General features: G+C 39.2%; 1 pseudogene; it reads right to left on the reverse strand.

Moving 5' to 3' along the window:
- Positions 1-20,393, reverse strand: part of LOC125367027 — a 39,446-nt pseudogene extending 19,053 nt beyond the window's left edge.
- Positions 20,394-21,133: the final 740 nt, after the last annotated feature.

A 21,133-nucleotide genomic window follows, 5' to 3' on the forward strand; every position in this document is an offset into this window, starting at 1 on the left:
TAAATGGCTGTTACTCTCACTGTGACATCTCTATATAGCTCTATCTCTCTTTTTCCCTTTGTTCCTGGTGAAACAACTGCATGTGTGAGCAGTCTATGGAAAAGGCCCCATGACAATGAGATGGAGCTTCCAGATGGTGGCTGGGGGACGTGAGAAAGGAAGGAGCCAATCCTGGTGATGAACATGGCCCTAACAGAAAATTTCACAGTTGTCTCCTGAGCTCCTCACTCACATCTCCCCTGTGAAGCTTCTCCTGGATTTCTGACCCCTAGAAACTGAGAATAGATGCTTGGTGTTCAACAATATTTGCTACACAGGCAAGACACTGAAATGGTGAGAAATATAAAATAGAGGTCATGTGTGTCACCCTCTCTACATCAAAGACTCATGGCCTACAGTTCAGTTGTAGTCTATAGATTATTAAATTCATTGTCTAGTTCCCAGATACGTGCGGCCTTGTTACTGAACTTACTTGCACCTCAGTTTACACTTAGGTATATACAATATGTATTTTACAAATTGTCAGTTTTGGTGAGACAGCCTACATTCAAGTATATTCATCTCAAAAAAGACTTCAATAGTCCTTGGGGGCAATGACTATAGCTATTACATTATATGAGGAACACTTGAATTTTTAAAAATCAAGTGGACGTCACAGAGTTGGCAGAGAGGCTGGTCAATTCCACACAGTCAGGGCTAAGATGCTTTATGCTGACTTGTGTAGTTCTCAAAGGAGAATATGGACCATGTAGCTCTTGACCTTAAGGTGGGCAATTCTTCCATCTAGCAGACTTTGAATCAACTTCAATTCAAAGCCTTCTGTAATTCAGTGAATCCTATCTAAAATGTCAAAGGAAGCCTGGAGGTGAGGGCTCTTGCCTGCAATCCCAGGTACTCAGGAATCTGAGACCTGAAGATCGTGTTTCACAGCTAACCTTACCTCCAATTAACTATGAGAATACTGGGAGTTGAGCTATGGCTCCAAGAGATAGAGACAACATGACACATGACAACAAAATACAATGGCAATGATTAGATAATTAAAACACAAAACAGAGAAATACAATCCAGATCAGAGTAATAGTTCAATTGACATTCGAGTTGTCAAATATCACAGAGGACTGAGGAAAATATTATAAGTTTAAAGTCATAGGCTGTTAGTACTAAAAAAAAATGAGATGAAACCTTCCACCTTCTTTTTCTCTTTGCAGCTCCCTGGTGTTAGCACTTGCTGTAAGTGTCTTCTGGACATGATGACTTGAACTCAGATCGCCCCCTGAGTGACCGCTCCTGGAGTCAAGCAGGATATTTCTGTTAATAACAGAAAATATAAAATGAACATAATTCCAAGTTGTGCACACATTTTCCATTTAACCATGTGAGTCTAGAAAGAAGAAGGACAGTGACCCATCAATTGTCTGAGGACCAGACAACCTAAACCACTTTTTCCCAATCCTCCATCCATCAGTGTTTTTTCTTAGAGCCATCTGTGTGCCTACCTGCCTTCAGTGATTTGTGAAACACACACTTTGCAGGGAAGAGTGCATTGTGGAGTGCTCCTGTAATTCAACTGACTTCTATGATGCTCTGATTCTATTAGCCTTTGACTTTTGATTCTTTGTTTTCTGTAAGTATAAGTAATGGGGGAATTTAATGATGGCAAGATTTATCAAATTTATCAAAACACTGGTGGCTCATAGCTCTAATCCTAGCTACTCAGAAAAGGCTGAGATCTGAAGATTGAGGTGTGAAGCCGGCCCAGGAAATCCATGAAAATCTTATCTCTGAAACAGCGATAGGTAGACATGTGGCTATGGAATAATAGCCCTGAGCATGAAAGTTCAGGAACAGAACCCAGGCCCTGAGATCAAATCCCAGGACTGGCACACACATGCAGTAAATTCTACCACTTCTAACCTTGCATTTTCACATACAGAGATATTGGCATTATATAATTCTAATTTGACGTCCATGTTCAGAGCACAGATGTGAAAATGTAGCTTTTATGTCTTGGGAAATCTAAGATAGAGATAAAATAAAGGCTTCAGTAGCGAAAGTCTCTTCCTTTTCTCTGACACCCCCCCCCCCTTCCTTCTTTACCCTTCTTTCCTCTGGGAAGAAAGTTTTTTTTCTTTCTTGTTAATGTAACTGTCCTGTGCATACTGACTGTACTGTCAGCCTGGGGTTGAAGGCGTCCTCATGTGTTCCTCCCGGTGATGTAAATGAAAGATAAGAGTATGCTAAGGGAAGGGGAAATGTGAAAACATGAAATGGGCCTAATTTTCTAAAAGAATGCAAAAGAACAATGTGAAAGGGAAGTAATAGTTCTGTGTGTTCTGTAGTAGTGTGAAGATAAAATTTTATGCCTTTCCAGATTAAAATGAGAAGCAGAGGTATAAGGGATGGTAGATTATGGGGCAACAACCCACTAACACCTCTGAATGACCCCCTCCTCCCTCCACATCTTCCCTTGCTTACCTGAAACAAGCCTTCGAAGCTACGTACAAATCCACATATTGCTTTCCTCCCCGCCGCCCCCACCCCCAGAACTAGGGTTTGAACTTATGGCTTCACAGATGCTCATCTGGTTTGCTCAATTGAGTCATGTCTTTAGTCTAGCTTTTTCCTGGTTAGTTCGGAGATGGTGTTTCTTAGACTAATCTTCCCAGGCTGGCTTTAAGACACTGTCAATTGGATCTGAACCTCATGAGTAGCAATGATTACAGAGATGAGCCATCAGCATCGGTATCATCCATTAATTTTACAAGATCCATTATGAGAGGGACCTGAGATGAAATGATCCATAGATCATAGATACAGAAAGCAGGTCATCCTGAAACTGGAATCCCTGTCTGTCACCTCTACAAATGAAAGGTTTCATTCCATGGACTTTGGATCTCTGGTTTGGTCAATAAAGCTTATGCAGTACTTAGCATACAGAAACATGGCTTGTGTTTTCATTGGTGCCAGAGTTGTTTTGAAAACTAATAGCATGTTTTCTCAAACTTTTTAAAAAAATGTTTAAAAGAAATGTAATACTGGAGATTTGAAACAAATGGATTTTCAGGGCACCTGCAAGTATCAATATTCCTTCCATCCCACAGCAGACAATTGCCTAGTAACATAATTTACAGTTCCAACCTTGTTATTAATTACCTTCCTTGCAAGTGAAAAACAAGGTTTAAAGCAATAAAGCTACATTTCTCAATCAACTATTAACTGCCTTCTTTGCAAGTGAGATAAGTTTTTAAAAAGCTCACAGGTTATGAAAGTGCAAGTCATGATTGTCTAAGACAGATAAAAAGTGGTTTGTGGGGGGAATGAGGGACGAGGTAACAAACAGTACAAGAAATGTATCCAATGCCTAATGTATGAAACTGTAACCTCTCTGTAATTCAGTTTGATTATATATATATATGTATATATATGTATATACATGTATATATATATGTATATACATATATATGTATATACTGTATATACTGTATATATACTGTATATATACTGTATATACTGTATATATGTATATACTGTATATACTGTATATACATATATATGTATATACATATATATATGTATATACATATATATGTATATATATATATATATATGGCAGAAAAAAAGTGGTTTGTATCTGTAGTACAAAGCTATCTTTTAAATTAAGTTGGCAATGATGGACAGAAACACAGGCTCCCATAAACCAATTTGATCACAGAAAGCAACATGAACATCCAGTGATTCTGACCTTGTATCCTGCAGAGGAGGCAACTGAGGCTCTAGTAGGAAAGGGGACAGGTTCCTTATGGACAAAATCCAGATGGTGGGGGCCATGCTGTTATAAAGGTCCCTTGTCATTCTAGAGTCACCTCTCTGTTCAAAATCAGATGTCCTGAGCTCCTGGGGAATGGTCTGTGCATAGAGAAAATGAGATTGTTTGAGCAAAGTTTCTCAGGAAATGCTAAGACCTACTTAAGGCAAAGTGACATTCTTTTTCTATCACTGGACTTCTCTCAGTTCTCAATAGGCCACTGTGCCCAGTCAATCTCCAGGTGGATATCTATTGGGAAGGTGGAAAGAGCATATTTTCTCTGTTTTACCTTGCCATTCGACACTTTTCCTTGTGTTCGTTTTCTTTATTAATTAAATTTTGTTGACAAAGTGTTGTGCAAAAGTAGCACAGTTACATAATAGGGCAGTGAGTACATTTCTTGTGACAATTTACACCTTCATTTTTCTTTCCTTTCCCTAGATGAGGTAGGCATATATACAATACACAGTGCACGAAAATCATATGCAGTAGCCACATGGCATAATCCAAAGGAAGTTCACCTAGAACTTTAAATATAACATCAACAATAGAGTTTGCGTATCATTCTCTTACATGATCACACATACATAGCTGTTGAGCTATTGTGATCCATTGAGAGGTCTATTTTAGACCATTTTATGTTTAGTAGATGTTTGGTTTTAGATAAATAATGTAAGATCGCTGACCCAAACCTATGGAAATACCATTTGACTAGAAGTTTTTTGTTTCACAGACCTGGTCTCTACTGTCCCCCAGCCCCAACTTAACAGTCATATATCAAGTAGCCCATGCCCCTTTGTTACCTGAATTCTAGGCTTGGTTCCCTCAACGTTATTTGTTCAAGTTCTGACCATTTCCCTGTCAACACCAATATTTTATCATTTCTAATAGCTATGTAGTATTCCATTATGTATAGGTACCACATTTTTGGATCCATTCATATTCACAGGGGAATCTGGTTGTTTCCATATTTTGGCTATTGTGAATTGTGCAGCAATAAACATGGATGTGCAGATGTCTTTTTGATATACTGATACCTATTGTTCAGGAAAGATGCCTAGGAGTGCTATGGCTGGGTCATAGGGTAGGTCTATGTTGAGTTTCTGAGAAACCTCCATACTATTCTTCAAAGTGGTTGTACTAATTTGCACCCACCCACAGTGGAGAAGGGTTCCTCTTTCCCTGAATCCCCTCCAGAATTTGTTGTTGCCTGAGTTCAGAGTATAGGCTATTGTAACTGGAGTGAGGTGGTATCTCAGGGTTGTTTTTATTTGCATTTCCTTTACTGCCAGGGATGTTGAACATTTCATCATTTGTGGCTTTGCCATTATTATCTCTTCTCCTGTGAAGTCTCTCTTTAGCTCCTTTGCCCATTTACTAATTGGTTTACTGTGTCTAGAGGGGGTTAGTTTTTCGAGTTCTCTATAGATGACATATATTATGCCTTTGTTGCTGTGCTGGTAAAGATCCTTTCCCATATGGTTGGCTGTCTTTCTAGTTTGGTGGCTATGTCTTTAGCTGTGCAGAAACTTTTTATTTTGTAGTAGTCCCATTTGTGGAGACTCTCTGCTATCTGTTGTGCGCCTGGGATTATATTCAGGAAGTTCTTTCCTGTACCTATAAGTTCTAGCGTCTTTCTTACTCTGTCCTTAAGTAGTTTCAAAGATTCAGCTCTGATGTTGAGATCCTGGATCCATTTTGAGTTGATCTTGGTTCATGGTGATAGGCTAGGTTCTACTTTGATCTTTCTACATATGGCTGCCCAGTTTTCCCACCACCAGTAGTTGAAGAGGCTCTGTTTATTCCATTGTATGTCTTTAGCTCCTTTGTCTAGTATCAGCTGACTGTAAGAATGAGACTTTATTTCTGGGTCTTCTACTCTATTCCATTGGTCTTCAGGTCTGTTTTTATACCAATACCAGGCTGTTTTTGTTATGATGGCTCTATAATAGAGCTTGAAATCTGGTATTATGATACCTCCTGAACTGCTTCTTTTGCCTAAAATTGATTTGGCTATTCTAGGTCTTTAGTTGTTCCATATGAATTTATGGGTTGCTTTCTTTATTTCAGTGAAAAATGTAGCTGGGACCTTGATGGGGATTGCATTGAATTTGTATAACATTTTGGGAAATATGGCCATTTTCACTATATTGATTTTGCCTACCAATGAGCATGGGAGGTCTTTCCATCTCCTTGTGTCCTCTTTGATTTCCCTTTTTAGATTTGTATAGTTCTCATTAAATAGGTCATGCACGTCTTTAGTTAGTTTGATCCCTAGGTAATTTATTCTTTTATTAGCTATTGTAAATGGTATTATTTCCATAATTTCCTTTTCTGCTTGTACATTGCTAGCGTACAGAAAAGCTTCTGGCTTTTGTGGGTTGATTTTGTATCCTGCTACTTTGCCAAAGTGGTTTATTAGGTCTAGGAGCTTGGGGACTGAGTTTTTTTGGTCCTTCAGATATAAGATCATGTCATCTGCCAATAGGGATAGTTTGATTACTTCTTTGCCAATGTGGATACCTTGGATGTCTTCCTCTTGCTTTATTGCCATGGCTAGGGACTCCAGCACTATTTTGAATAGAAGTGGGGAAGAGTGGGCATCCATGTCTTGTTCCTGAGTTTAGGGGGAATGGTTTTAGTTTCTCCCCATTTAATATGGTATTAGCAGTTGGGTGTTGTATATGGCTTTTATTGTTTTAAAGAATATTCCCTCTATTCCTGTTCTCTCCAGGGCTTTTAACTTGTATGGGTGTTGTATTTTGTCAAAGGCTTTTTGGGCATTGGCTGAGATGATGATATGGTTCCTCGTCTTAACTTTCTTAATGTGGTGAATTACGTTTATTGATTTGTGGATGTTGAACCATCCTTGCATCTGTGGGATGAAGCCTATTTGATCATGATGTATAATTTTCTTGATCAGTTTCTGGATCCTGTTAGCTAATATTTTGTTGAGGCGTCTGTATTCAATAGTGATATTGTTCTTTAGTTCTCTTTTTTGGTTGGGTCTTTGCCTGGTTTGGGGATGAGTACAATATTAGCTTCATAGAATGAGTTTGGGATTTCTCCCTCTTTTTCTATATCATGGACGAGTTTCAGGAGTATTGGTATTAGGTCCACACTAAAAGTTTTATAGAATTCATTGGTGAATCAATCTGGGCCTGGGCTTTTCTTTGGTGGAATGCTCTTGATTACCTCCTGTATCTCGCTGTAATTTATTGGTTTATTTAGTTGATTTATTTCTTCTTGATTCAGTTTGGGCAGTTTATACTTCTCTAAGAATTGATCTATTTCTGTAAAATTATCATTCTTTAGAGAGTAAAGATTCTGGAAATAGTTCCTTATGATTGTTTGAATTTCATGTGTATTTGTTATAATTTTTCGGGTGGAGTCCCTGATCGTATGGATATTAGTCTGTTCTTTTTTTTGTAAGTCTTTCAAGGGTTCTGTCAATTTTACTTATTTTCTCAAAGAACCAGCTTTTTGTTTTATTCATTTGTTCAGTGGTCTTTTTATTTTCAATCAGATTTATCTCTTCTTTAATCTTTGTGATCTCTCTCCTCCTAGTCATTTTAGATTCAAATTTTTCTTGTTTCTCCAGACATTTTAGCTGCATCATGAGGTTATTCACCTGATCTGATTCCATTCTTTTAATGTGTGTGCTGGTAACAATGATCTTTCCCCTCAGCACTGTCTTATCTGTATCCCATAGCTTTTTGGTGATGTAATTTCATTGTCGTTGTGGCTCATGAATTAGTTACTTTTATCCTTAATTTGTTCAGTGACCCAAGTGTTAGATAACAGTGAGGGGTTTTTCCTCCAAGTATTTGTGTAGCCTCTGTGGTATCCTTTGTTATTGAGTGTTACCTTGATTCCAATATGATCAGAAAAGATACATGGATAACCTCAATACTCTTGTATTTGTTGAGGTTCTTTGTGTGGACTAGGACATGATCTATTTTGGAGTATGTTCCATGGGCTCCTGAGAAGAATGTGTATTGGGTCTCTGTAGGGTGAAAAAGTCTGTACAGATCTGTCAGATCTATGTGGGATATGGTGTTACTTAGGTCTTCAGCTCCCTTGCTAATCCTCTGTGTGTTGGATTTGTCTCTTGGAGAGAGTGGAGTATTAAAGTCTCCCACTATGATTGTGTTTTGGTCTACCTTGTTCTGTAGTTCTGAGATAATTTGCTTGACATATTTAGGGCTTCTTTGGTTCGGTGAGTATAAATTTACCACTGTGATATCTTGATTCTGGATTTTTCCTTGTATTAAAATGTAGTGCCCTTCTTTATCTTTTTGAACTGATTTTAATGAGAAGTCCAGCTTGTCTGATAGCAGAATGGCTACCCCTGCTGTTTTGGTAGGTGCGTTTGCTTGGAAGATCTTGCTCCATCCTTTCATTCGGAGCCTGTTTTTGTCCCTTGCTGTAAGATGGGTCTCTTGAAGACAACAGATAGCAACTTTTTATTTACAGATCTACTCTGTAAGTCTGCTCCTCTTTATCAGGGAATTTATACCATTTATATTCAAAGAGATCATGGATAAGTGTGGTTTTCTCCCTTCCATTTTCCGGTTAGGCTGTGTTTCCTCTCCCTTCTTTCTTGTCTTTATTGAGCTGCACCTCCTGTTGGGCTCTGGCTATTGTAGTTACTTTATGTTTCTATCTGGGGTCCTGTACATTTTCTATTGGGTGGGGCTCCCCTCTTAGAATTTGCTGTAAGTCTGGTTTTTTATTCACATAATCCTTTAACTCCTCTTTGCTATGGAAAGATCGTTTTTTTCCATCAAAGAAGTGAATTCTAATTTTGCTGTGTATCTAATTCTGGGTTGGCAGTTGTTGGCCTGGGGAATTGGACTCTGTTCTTCCAGGCTCCTCGTGCATTGTAAGTTTGTGTGGAGAGGTCTGCCATAATTCTGATCTTTTTTCATTGTAGTATAGTTCTTTCTTCATTTTGGCTGCATTCAAAATTTGCTCTTTATTTTTGAGATCTGAGTCCTTGATAATAATGTGTCTAGGCTAGGATTTTCTAGGGTCTGCTCTGCCAGGTGACCTATATGCTTCTGTTATTTGGGTGAGGTTATTCCTTGTGAGATTGGGGAAGTTCTCTGCAATAACTCTATTGAATATTTGTTGTATAACTGTGCTCTGGTACTCCTCTCCTTCATCTATTCCAATTATATGCAGATTATGTCACTTCTCCCTGTGCACTGTCTCCTGGATTAGTCTGCCCTGCAGTTTCACAGTTTCTTGGAGTGCGGTAATCTTCTGGTCCTTACCAGCTAACTCGTCGTCCAAATGAGAGACTTAAGATTCAAGTTATCAATTCTTTGTGATGTGGCTTCGAGTGTTGGACCCAGGTAACTGCAACCGTAGTCAGGACATGGGGGATGCAGAGGCGAGTGGACCCATGCACATTTTATTTCAGGAGGGCCAGGGTTTTTATAGGGTTAGAAATCAATTCACAACTTCAAGGGTAAAAATTAATACAGCATGATATCCATTTCAATACAAAAGTTGAAGATGTTCCTACTGCGAGGGAGGAAACTAATACAAAAGTTTTTGTTACTACAAAGAGTGGCTACTTCAAAGGGTTGAGCTGTTACAAAGATTGTTGATGTCAAAACAGAGGAATAGACCAGTCAAGGCAGAACTCTATCACCTAGCTACTATGTCCTCGAGACTAATTATCTTTGACCATGACTTCTCTATTTACTGTGAAGAAACTTCCCTATATACTGTGAAGAGACTTCCCTATACACTGTGAAGAGACTTCCTTACTTACATTGAAAAGCTTTCACTAAAGGCAGCTGATAAGCAAGTCTCCCCAGGGAGGCTCAGTACAGGAAAAGAGTCTCTTGACAAAGTGGCTTCCTTTGGCTATAAAACACAGGAGACTTCTTTAATGGAGATTTTTTTCCCCATAGGCCTATTAGTGTGCTAATGAGGCATCAGAGCTACTGTGCTGAGGCTAAGTTTCCCACTGGTCAGAGAAGTTATTCTCCCACATTCAAGTGTGGTTTTCATCAAGGCCAGTTAACTGTTTATGATTGCCAGATCAGCTCTCATTGTGGTAATTTCTTCTTTTAATGAGTTGTGTTTTGAATCTATTTTTTCATGCATTTCGTTTCTCAGGTTGTTAAGGTTTTTAAAGGAGGAGTAGGCTGTATCTATTTTTGCTTCCATTTCTTTCTTGATTTCCTGAAGGTCCTTCGAGTCTTCCACTCTAAACTCCTGGAAGTGTTTTCTGAATGCATTTCTGAGGCCTTCAATCATTTCTGCTATCTTAGCCTCAGTTGTTTTTATATTCTCTATCTTCTCCTCGGTTGTGCTACTTTTTGGAGTTAGCGAGTTGGCTTGACCTTTCATGAAATTTGTAATATTTCTTTGTGATTTATGCACCTGGTGTTATTGCACTTTTAGGGTCCTGTATATGGAGGCCCTGGCTTGGCTTTGTGCTGGTTCCTTCTGGTCCATCAGTGGGGACTTGTATGTATCCTGGCTCCGGGTTTGAGTTTGGCTATTGAACCTTACTGCCCTATGGGTGAACGTGACAGTCTCAGTTGTTGCCTAGGCACTTACCCTCACCCCAGTTAGGGGTGGATAGGTCCTGTGTCTTTCTCTGCAGGACTGTGCTCTGCCACTGTGTTGTGCTGACCCTTGTGGGCCACTGTTGGGGGTTCTCAGGCCACTGATTCAGCGTGGGGTGGAAACTTTTCTCTTCTTTGATTCTTTCCCGGCTAGTTGCTGTGAGTGAAGAGAGCTCACCTCTGAAATTGAGTATTGCCACTGAGGGGCTGTTTGCCCATCTGTACAGAGTTTTCCTGTCAGAGCTCTTGTCTGCCAAGCTTGACAGAGCTCTTGTCAGAGCAGGTGTTGTTGTTGACGGATGGCTCGCCCACCTGAGCGGAGTGTGTCTATCAGAGTGGAAGTTGCCACTGGGGGCTCTGCCCACCTATGGGGAGAGTGCCTATCAGAGTGGGCATTGGTGCTGATGGGCAACTTGCCCACTTGTGAGCTCCCACGAGGGGGTGGGCTCAAGATTCTCCAGCTGGAGGGCTAGCATACTGAACCACGCTGGCTCTCTGGGGTGCTCATGCGTGTTTGGTCTTGTGCTTGTTTTGGGGGAGTGCTGCCCCGAATTGTTGGAGGGTGCTTGTGCCCTCTTTCAAACCTACTGTGGGAGTGGTATGCGTGGTCCCCAGCATGTTCCAGTGTCTGGGAGTGAGTTGATGCCCACAGACACTCTCCACCTCCACTGTGACTGGGGGGGGGGGGCGCGTCGTGTGCTTGGTCCCATGTTACCCTGCCGTGCTGGTATTGCACACCAGCAAGCCTGTTGTTCAAAAAATCTGCACAGACCTGGGGACCTCAGGTGGCATTCCAATGCCTACCAGTCCCCGGGTCCCTGCTGGGGGGGCTGGTGAAGACAAATTCAGGCTCCCAAGCTGGGGCTTTGAGGGATGCTGGCCTAAGGTGTCTCCCAGCCACTTTGTTGGTGCTGCTCTGCCCACTGCTAGCTCCTGTGTCCTCCCAGGAGCTGTAGGGTCCTACAGCTTTGGGACTCTTTTGTTCCCTTGGGAGGGAGGGGGAGAGAAGGAGCTCTAGCTTCTTTGTTCCCTTGTGATGATCTCTACATCAGGTATTGGGTCTCTGCCAGAGCTTATCTCCCATTTTGGAGGGAGGGGGCAATGGAGAAGTTACTGGTCCTGGATTGTATGTGTTTTCTGCACTGCTGTGGGATTTTCCAGGTTGGAGTGTGGCAATTGATCGTTTGGCAGTGGTTCCCCTGCTGTTGTTGTTTGTCCCGGCCATTTGGTCCTGCGCCGCCAGTCCCTTGGTGCCTTCTGTCTGTTCAGTGTGCTCAGTCTGGGGCCCATGAAGCTCCTGATGTCTGGACTCTTAACTCGCGGCAGGACTTTTCCACTGTTGCTCCTGTGGTTGCTGACCATCTGCGGTACTGTTTTCTGGTGCCAGAGCCTCTTTCCCAGCCTGGCCCTGTTTGGGCTAGGGTGGGGAGAGTACCGGGAGATTTTCTGGCTCCATGCAGGTTATAGGCTATTCTTTTTTTTTTTTTTTTGGCCAGTCCTGAGCCTTGGACTCAGGGCCTGAGCACTGTCCCTGGCTTCTTCCCGCTCAAGGCTAGCACTCTGCCACTTGAGCCACAGCGCCGCTTCTGGCCGTTTTCTGTATATATGGTGCTGGGGAATCGAACCTAGGGCCTCGTGTATCCGAGGCAGGCACTCTTGCCACCAGGCTATATCCCCAGCCCTAGGCTATTCTTTTATTTGTTTGTTTGTTTGTTTTTGCCAGTCCTGGTTCTTGGACTCAGAGACTGAGCACTGTCCCTGGCTTCTTTTTGCTTTAGGCTAGCACTGTACCACTTGAGCCACAGTGCCACTTCTGGCCGTTTTCTATATATGCGTTGCTGAGGAATTGAACCCAGAGCTTCATGTATATGAGTTAAGCACTCTTGCCACTAGGCCATATTCCCAGCCCAGCTTTTCTTTCTTTGTTCTTTTTTGTTTCTTGTGTTTCTCTGTTTGTTCTGGTTGTTGGATTTGCTGGTCTCTTGATGGGGCATTGGGTGTTGGAGTTCCCAGTTCACTATTGGGTTGGAGTGAGTTGGGGTGCCTCCCTATTGTGACAGCGTCATCTTATCCTGGCTAAGGTGCTAATCTTCAGACCCTTAAAAAGTTTTTTAAGGAGATCTTGCAGGTATTTAATTTACAAATTTATTAATATATGTGAAGTCACTACTTCTTACCATCTATCACAGGGGAGCTGCAAGTTTCTAGTATGTATCTCCACTGACATCTCATCTCGAGTTATTATGGACTTGGTACCATCATTTAAAACTGCATATTCATTTCTGCTCATACTGCCATCATCCAAGTAATAAGTGAAACTTCAACTTAAATTTCTCTGGCACTATATTTTCAGCTTGATATTTCTCATCCATTCATTTTTCAGTTCTAGTGAAACTACAGTTTTTGTCTGGGTTAATGCATATCACTTTATTGCTTTGAACTGCATTGTCATGATTGTTCAAATGGTTGAAAAATTTTACTATATTGGATTTTTATTTGTAGCATTTAATTTTTAAATTGTTTGTTCACGAACCCATTTTTATTGGATTTTTCCACCTGGTAACTAAATTTTATGTACATATCAATATGCTAGTAATGCTCTGTGGTATGAATAGCTAGCAAGAGTTACAACTATTCATTTGGCTAGCCCACTGTTACTTTCATTGTGCTGAAGCCTTTCAATTTGAGGTAACTACAATTACTTTACATTTCCAGTCATGCTGTGGAATTGAGGGACTTGTGATTGATACAAATGATGAACCCTTAGCCAAATCCACAAGCTAATTCTTGATACTATTTTATAAGTGATTTGAGTTCTATTAAAGTTACTGGCATACATAAGCTTCCCCTCATTTTCTCTATTACTTGTAAAGTTCTTATTAGGTGTCTTATTAAGAACTGACTAAATTTTACGTTGAAAATCTGCAAGTTGTAGGACAGGATCTAGTGTCATTTTTTGACACATGAATATCCAGTTTCACAGCGCCATGGCTTAGAGTCCCATCTTTAAGCCAGGTATCATTTGTCAATTTCTATTAGTATCAGATATCTGTAGTTGCTTACAATTATTTCTTGATCTTATATCTCATTGATCTATGCATCGGTTTTATCACTGTACTTTTACTCTGCTACCATGGCTTTGTAGTTTAAGTGGGGGGAAAAACAGATACAGTGATACTTCCTTAAGATTCTTGTGTCTTAAGTTTGCTCTAGATACTTGATTATTTCCTTTTCAAAAAGTTTACTCTTATTTCTACTGTGTTTTTAGTATTCATTTCTTTTTCTTCTACTTGATTATTTCAGTCCTTCTACTAATTTTTGGTTTGTTTTTTCTAGTTCCTTGAGTTACAGTGTAGTATCTTTAGTGTCTGTAATCTTGACTTAAGCAATGGCTGTTAGTTTCCTTTTATTTCTCCTTTTTCTATATCCATAGATTTCTGATATTCTATTTTCTTTTTCATTTGTTTCATGGATCAGTTTATTTGTTGAAATGTGCCTCTGAAAACAACACAGTTTATCATGCACTAAACATTTAACCAAATTGAGTAACTTTAATTTACTCATTGTTTAAGCATTTAATGATGGTTGACAAATAATTCATTTAATTTTCATGTTACATGCATATTTATTTGTTAATTTCTAGCATTACTACCGTGAGAACAGCATGTGTCCTCAATACATTCAACAGTTTTAAAAACTGGGTGGTTTGTGTCCTATCCCATGAGCTCTCTTGGACAAGATTCAGTATGTTGATGAGGGATGTTTTGTTCAATAGAAGATGGTTGAAAAGTTCTGTTCATATAGGAGAGGCTCATCTAATCAAGGAAGCTGAAATTTAATTCTGATGCCTCCCTGTTGAAACAGTCTGGAATTTCTCTACAAAAAGCCTTCAACTACAGGTGTACTGAGGACTACCTAACTGCTAATGCAATTCAGTGCTTGAATAGTATGCAAATACATCCTTAGAACTATTTCATTTTGTTCACTTAATCCTTTTTATCATGGTATTAAAAACTTTCCAGATTTGATGTTTTAGTGAAAGTCTATTTGATGTAATGTATTACATATACTACTGCTTTATTTTAGCTTCCATGTGCATAGATTACCTTATTACACTTGTTTTTAGATTTTTTATATTATTATTGTAAAGGAGAAGTACAGTGTAATTACAGTTATATAAGTCAGGTAAAGAGTACATGTCTTTTTGCCATCTCTTCCCTCAATCGCTCCCAGTTTTTGCCTCCCAACACATACCTACCCCACAAGTTCAATAGTTCACTTTCAGCCTTTTCCTTTTCTTTCCTCCTCTTCTCCTTCTTCTTCTCCCTCATTTATATCCTCCATCACACTAACTCCCTGTCTTCTCTTCCCTTTTCTCCTCTAACTACTCTGAAACTGATACCCTTCCCACGCAAACAAACTCTGGAAAACTACAACCTCCATCCTAACCTTACCTGAAACCCTTAATGCTTTCATCTGATTGTCAATTTTTAACAATAAAACGAGTACAACTAAGCCCTACAGGAAGATATGACAATTCTAAATATCTACACGCCAAACACTGCAGCACACAACTCCATCAAATATATAGTACTAAATATAAAAGTATACATAGTTCAAAACACATTGTTGTCAATTTCAAAAAGTTATTATTACCGCTGGATAGTTCATCTAGGCGAAATCTAATCAAATAAAAAATAGACCTAAATAACTACATCAATCAACTAGATTTAACAGACATGCACAGATTCTTTCACCAAATAGTATCATAATATGCATTCTTTTCAGCAGCTCATGGAACATATTTCAAAATAAACCAGAGTTAGGCCACAAAGGAAACCCACAGAGTTTTTTTTTAACAGATTGAAGTTATCCCCTGCATCCAATCAGACCACAATGGAATAAAATTAGAGCTCAACAGCAAATGCCATTGTAGAAAACTCTCTATTGGAGACTGAACAACACATGGTTGAATGACCAGTGGATCATCAAGGAGATTAGAAGGGAAATTCAAACATTTATGGAATTTAATAAAAATAAACATGAAAAGTCCAGCTCCTAAGTAACATTTCAAAACCTATTATTCAGAAGCTCTGAGGGCTTACATCAAGTAATTGGTGAAAATTCAAACCAACACTTCATTGATGCACCTCAACATCTTAGAAAAGCAGAAACCAGCCAAACCTTGAATCACAATAAAAATTAAATCAGAAATAAATGAATAAGATAATTAATAAAACATAGAAGATTCAACTAAAGAAAAAGCTGGTTAACCCTATATATAAGCATCACACAGTAAATTCGTCTTCCATCCCAATTGGGGGTAATCTCCTAATAAATTCATTGGAAGAGAAGAAAGCATTCAGTCTTTCAAAGACCTAAATTTTGAAACATTCCTCTTAAATGTCTATGTTCAACATGGGTTTATCTTCAAGAACTACCAGTTTGTTTTGGCCTTGGCTTTTGTTATTGAAGAGATCAACAAAAACCCTGCTCTTTTATACAACTTGGCTCTGGCATTTGATATCTATGATGTTCAAGATGGAACTTTGACAGCATTTAAAATTCGCTTCATTTGCCTCTTTGGGAAGTACAAGATCCCAAACTACTCCTGTACTAGAGAGAGCAAGGCTATAAAAGTACTGACAGGACCATCAGGATTCAAATCTATCCAGATTGGGACACTGCTTTACCTCTCCAGGTTTCCTCAGATGAGACTGGGAAACATTGGGGGAATACTTTAAAATGTCTAATTTGATGCCACTTCAGGTTTTGTAAGAAAATGAAAGGAAAAGGCTGGATTAAAGGATCTATCAAATTTTGGGATATAAAAAACGGACTATTAAAGATAAATGGATATTTATTGTCCGAATGGTTTGGTAAAAGTAATGGAAATTTTTAGTAGAAAAGTGAATTAACTGGAGTTTTAAGACATCAATAGTTTTCTTTAAAAATCAAGAAACTGAAAATGTCTTTAAGGTGTGAAGATATATTGAGCCTGGATGGCTCACAGTTGTAATTGTAGCTCCTCAGGAAACTTATCCCCAATTAACAAGCAAAAAGCAGGAAATAATATGTGGTTCAAGTGTTAGAGAACTAGCCTTGAGGGAAAAAGCCAAGAGGTGCATGAGGCCCTGAATTTGTGGCCCTGTAATAGTACATACATACATTCATGCTTATGTGCAAAACATGTTGAATGAATTAAGTTGGGCGAATAAAGGAGATATGTGTTCTGTCATATGTAATCTTAGCTATGAAATGTGAAAACATGTATTATTTGATCTAAAATGAGAAAACATGAAATATGAAAAATATGTAACACATATCCGTTAACATGTATGTATACATGGCCAGTTTAACTAAACTATGGTATACATACAGGTAAAATTAAATGGTATAATATTTCTGATCAACTAACTTCCAATATGAAAAATAAACCTCTGAAAATGGAAGCATATATTGTCTGAGGGGTATAGGTGTTGAGGGGATGTGGATGGGGGTAGAGAAATATTGAGTAGATGGATGGGCAAGTAAAATTAAGATTCAATGTACACATGTCAAAATGGAACTAGGAAAGTAAAGGGATGGGTGGGATTGACATAAATGGAAGAAATTTATGGGAATAGTGAGAAGTTCAAGAGCCATTGCAAAAGCACATTGTGCAAACATTTCACAAAATTTACTTTAGGTGCCTTTAATCCTAATTACTCAGTAGACTGAGATCTGAGGTACTGAGTTCAAAGGCAGCCAAGGCAGAAAGGTTCCTGAGACCTTTATCTCCCATACATTATTCAGAAAAATCACAAGTGGCACTGTGGTTCAAGTACTAGATCGCTAGCATTGAGCACCAAGAGGGTTTGAGACAGAGCCCAGGTCCCGAGTTGAAGCCCCATGACTTTGAGAAAAACAACCCCCCCAAAAGACAAAAAAATGTAAAACTATAAAATAAAAATAAAATGTATTTTAATTACAAGGAAAACCTTCTGTTAACCTTCTTCAAATAATTATATAATATACATGACTGCATTGTAATAGATGCAAATTTTCTCATTTATGGAACATAAAATATTCATTCCCTTTAGCTTACTTTTGGAACTTATTATTACGCCCTGAATGACCATAACACGTTTTCTGCTCTCTATCAGATGGCTCCAAAGGACACATTGATTACCAGTGTCATGGTCTCTTAGTGCTTCGCTTCAGCTGGAAATGGGTGGGACTGTTAATATTAGAAAATGAGAATGGTTTGTGGATTCTTCCTGAATTAAAGGAAAAGACAGCCCAGAATAGAATTTGTGTTGCATTTGAATAGGAATCCCAAACTATATTGTGTCATATATATTCAAAATGAAGGCACATTATACCCAGATTAATAAATCTTCAGCAAATGTCCTCATCATGTATGGTGATAATGAATCCCTATTATATTTAATAATGTATGTTGAGAAAATTTTTATAAAAAAACATGTTTGCATCATGAACTCACAGTGAGATTTAACCTGGAGAAATTGATAATTCATGCTAGATTCTTCACATGTACCTCTTATTTTTTCACACTATCACCCAGATGTTTCTGGATTCACAGATTTTGTTAATGCAGTTAACCTTTCTAAATACCCAGAAGACTTTTCCTTGCTAGGTTGTGGTTTCTTTCTTTTAATTGCTCAGATTCTGAGTCTGATTGTGTCATGTGGGAGAACTGCCCTTATGATTCCTCTTTAGATTGGTTGCCTGGGCACATTTTGGTTGTGACTGTGTCTGGACACAGTTACAATATATACAATGCTGTGTATGCTGTGGCCCAGGCTCTCCATGAGATGCTTCCTCATCAAACAGAAGTGCAAACAAGGGGAAAAAGTAAAAGAGAGTGCTTTCTCCTGCACAGGTAAGGTATTCTGTTTTGAATGGCACTCATCATGAGGAAACACTTCTAGAGAAGACTCGTTCAGTAAAAAAAGTCAAGTAATTGAAGTATTTTTCCAAAACCTAACAAATTATACTTATTTGAATATCAGTGAGGTTCTCTAGACATCTGTTTATTTGCTTTTAAGGAAAACTAGGCCAGTAAAGGGACAAAATATAACCTATCTTTCCATAAATTTTACTTACAAATAATTTTAACATGCTCATGCCAATGTTTTTAAAATTATAAATTAACCTGTTCATTATGAGTTTCATAAATATTAGAAAAGATAATCTGCTAAATTATTGATATTTTAAAATAAATATCTAGATTCATTGTACTTTATATTTCAAAATTTTACCATGCTCAAACTATATACATTTCTAAAGTAGTTACCTTTAAAAACTGTAGCTAGGCAACTGAGAATTGTCTCATTCACGACTATTTACACAGAATTGATTTCTCTTGAAAAGAGGCCTTCTACATCTTTGTTGAGTGATTATTTTGATTATGTATTATCCCATATAATTTCTTCTGCAAGCCTTCATTAATTATTTCTGCTATTTTTTAATTCTTAATCAGAAATTAAAGGCAATCAGGAGCTTTTCTTAGACCAAGTTTTCCATCTTAACTGTGGGATGCACTTCACCATAAGATGATATATCGCTTTTAGCTGCACCCTTTTGTGAATAAGGTCTAATTGCACAATCCTGCTGGAGATCAAGTGATTTTGCATGAGGAAAGGAAATTAGCAGCACAGTATGGTTTATTTACATAGAAATGCTAAGCTTAATCATCTTATTCTTTAAAATACTGAAATTTTGAATTTTTAGGTAGAACTTTGAAAATTTATTGACACATATCTGATTTTTCTTAACCTCCTCACTCTGACTGCAGTGAGAGTTGTTATCCTGGATTCAGGAAATCCACTCAGGAGGGAAAGGTTGCTTTGATTGCACTCCTTGCTCAGAAAATGAGATGGCTAATGTGACAGGTAAGTTCATGACTTAGGGAGGAATTCATAGTCTCTTCTGGTATCCTTCAATCCATGCAATGTAAAAGTTGTTCATTACAATTGCAACATCAATTTCTTCCTTCACTTGGTAATTTAATTGCCAAAAATGGATGACATTGCTCCTGGAAATATAATTCATGGGAACTGAAATCCTTGTAGGATTGATTTTTTCCCCCTATTTTCTGCATGTTTATTCAACTACTCAGTAATGTAAGGCTAACTTCTATCACATTAAAAGCAAAGCCTTTGTAACAAGGTCTCCATGTTCTTCTCAATTAACTTTAGACTACAAAGAAAACAGAGATTTTGCACATTTTTAATTCCTAGTGCCCAGAAATGTTCTTATAACAAAGCAAGTCCCATGCATTGGTTTTTGTGTAACAAGCAGGCACAAATATTGGGCACAGCATGAATTTAGAGCTTCAAAGAACCATTTGATTCTCTTCCCCGCTCTCCACTTTACACATAAGTATAAGAGACAAATATAACAACTGCAACAAAGAGCTACAGGGGTCTTATTTATAATGTAAATAGACATACAGGGACTTTCAAATTTTACTGTTCATAATGTTGGATGAAGAGCTTGAGTAGTACACACAAGACTGAGAATTACCATGGAAATGTACACCACACAGATTAGCACTTGCAAGAAATTCTACGTGTGATAGTCAGTGCTCGTAACAAAAAGAACTTTCAATCAAACTGAAAACAGGAAAATGTAGGAATGGATGTGACAGCATAATGAAGAAATAGTAATAGTACTGAAAATATAAAGTAATATTTACTTCTATGCTCATAAGTATTCACATGTTAGATTTACCTCTCGACAGGGATTTTCTAATTTCCTTTTAAGTATTGAAAATGGACTGACAGTTATATGATTTCATCAACAGATATGGAGCAGTGTGTGAAGCTCGCAGATCACCAGTTTGCCAACACACAGAAAAAACAGTGCTTCCAAAGAGCTCCATGTTTCCTGGCTTATGGGGAGCCCTTGGGGATGGCTTTGTCCTGGATGGCTCTTGGTTTATTGGCACTCACAGCAGTTGTGTCCATGGTGTTTTCTAAGGTGTCCATTTTGTCGTCTGTGACACCTATGGCGTCCATGCTGGTGTCTGTGACACAGCTTCCACGGGGTCCATGGTCATGTCCACAGTATCCCTGGTGTCCTCATCATCATCTGTGACTTCTACGGCATCCTTGGTGGCATCCATGTTGTGTGTGGTGGCATCCACGGTCGTGTCTATGGTATCCACAGTGCCCACAGTGGTGTCTATGGTGTCCACGTCATCCACAATGGTGTCTATAGCATCCGTGGTGTCTACAGCATTGTCTGTGACATCAGCAGCATGCATGGTTGTGTCTATGGAGTGCACCATGTCCACGGTGTCTATGGTGGCATCCTTGCTGGTGTCCACCCCAGATGGGCACAGGGCAGCATGTGCCCAGTCCTGGCTGTGGTGGTTGGCCACCACGCAGTCAAAGTTACTGGCATCCTGGGCCCAGGCCGTGTGTAGGACGAGGGAGCCGTCAGGGAGGATGGAGAGTTGCAGGGAGCAGCCGTTCGGGGTCAGCACCTTGTGTGGGTGGGGGTGGGGATGGACAGACCGTTGGGTGGAAGGATGGAGGGATGGCCAACCACGCATTGGGCATCCACATGTCCATCCGTCCACAGACAGACAGAGACACAGACAGAGGGACTGGCACACCCCACGCCCCCTGCCACTGCCAAGTGACACCTCATCTTCACCACTTCCCCCTCGCCCACAACGTGGACACCATCTTCCTCGTCCTCCTCCTCCTCATTGATCATCACC

Source organism: Perognathus longimembris, chromosome 18 (assembly GCF_023159225.1).
Source record: "Perognathus longimembris pacificus isolate PPM17 chromosome 18, ASM2315922v1, whole genome shotgun sequence".
Lineage (NCBI taxonomy): Eukaryota > Metazoa > Chordata > Mammalia > Rodentia > Heteromyidae > Perognathus > Perognathus longimembris.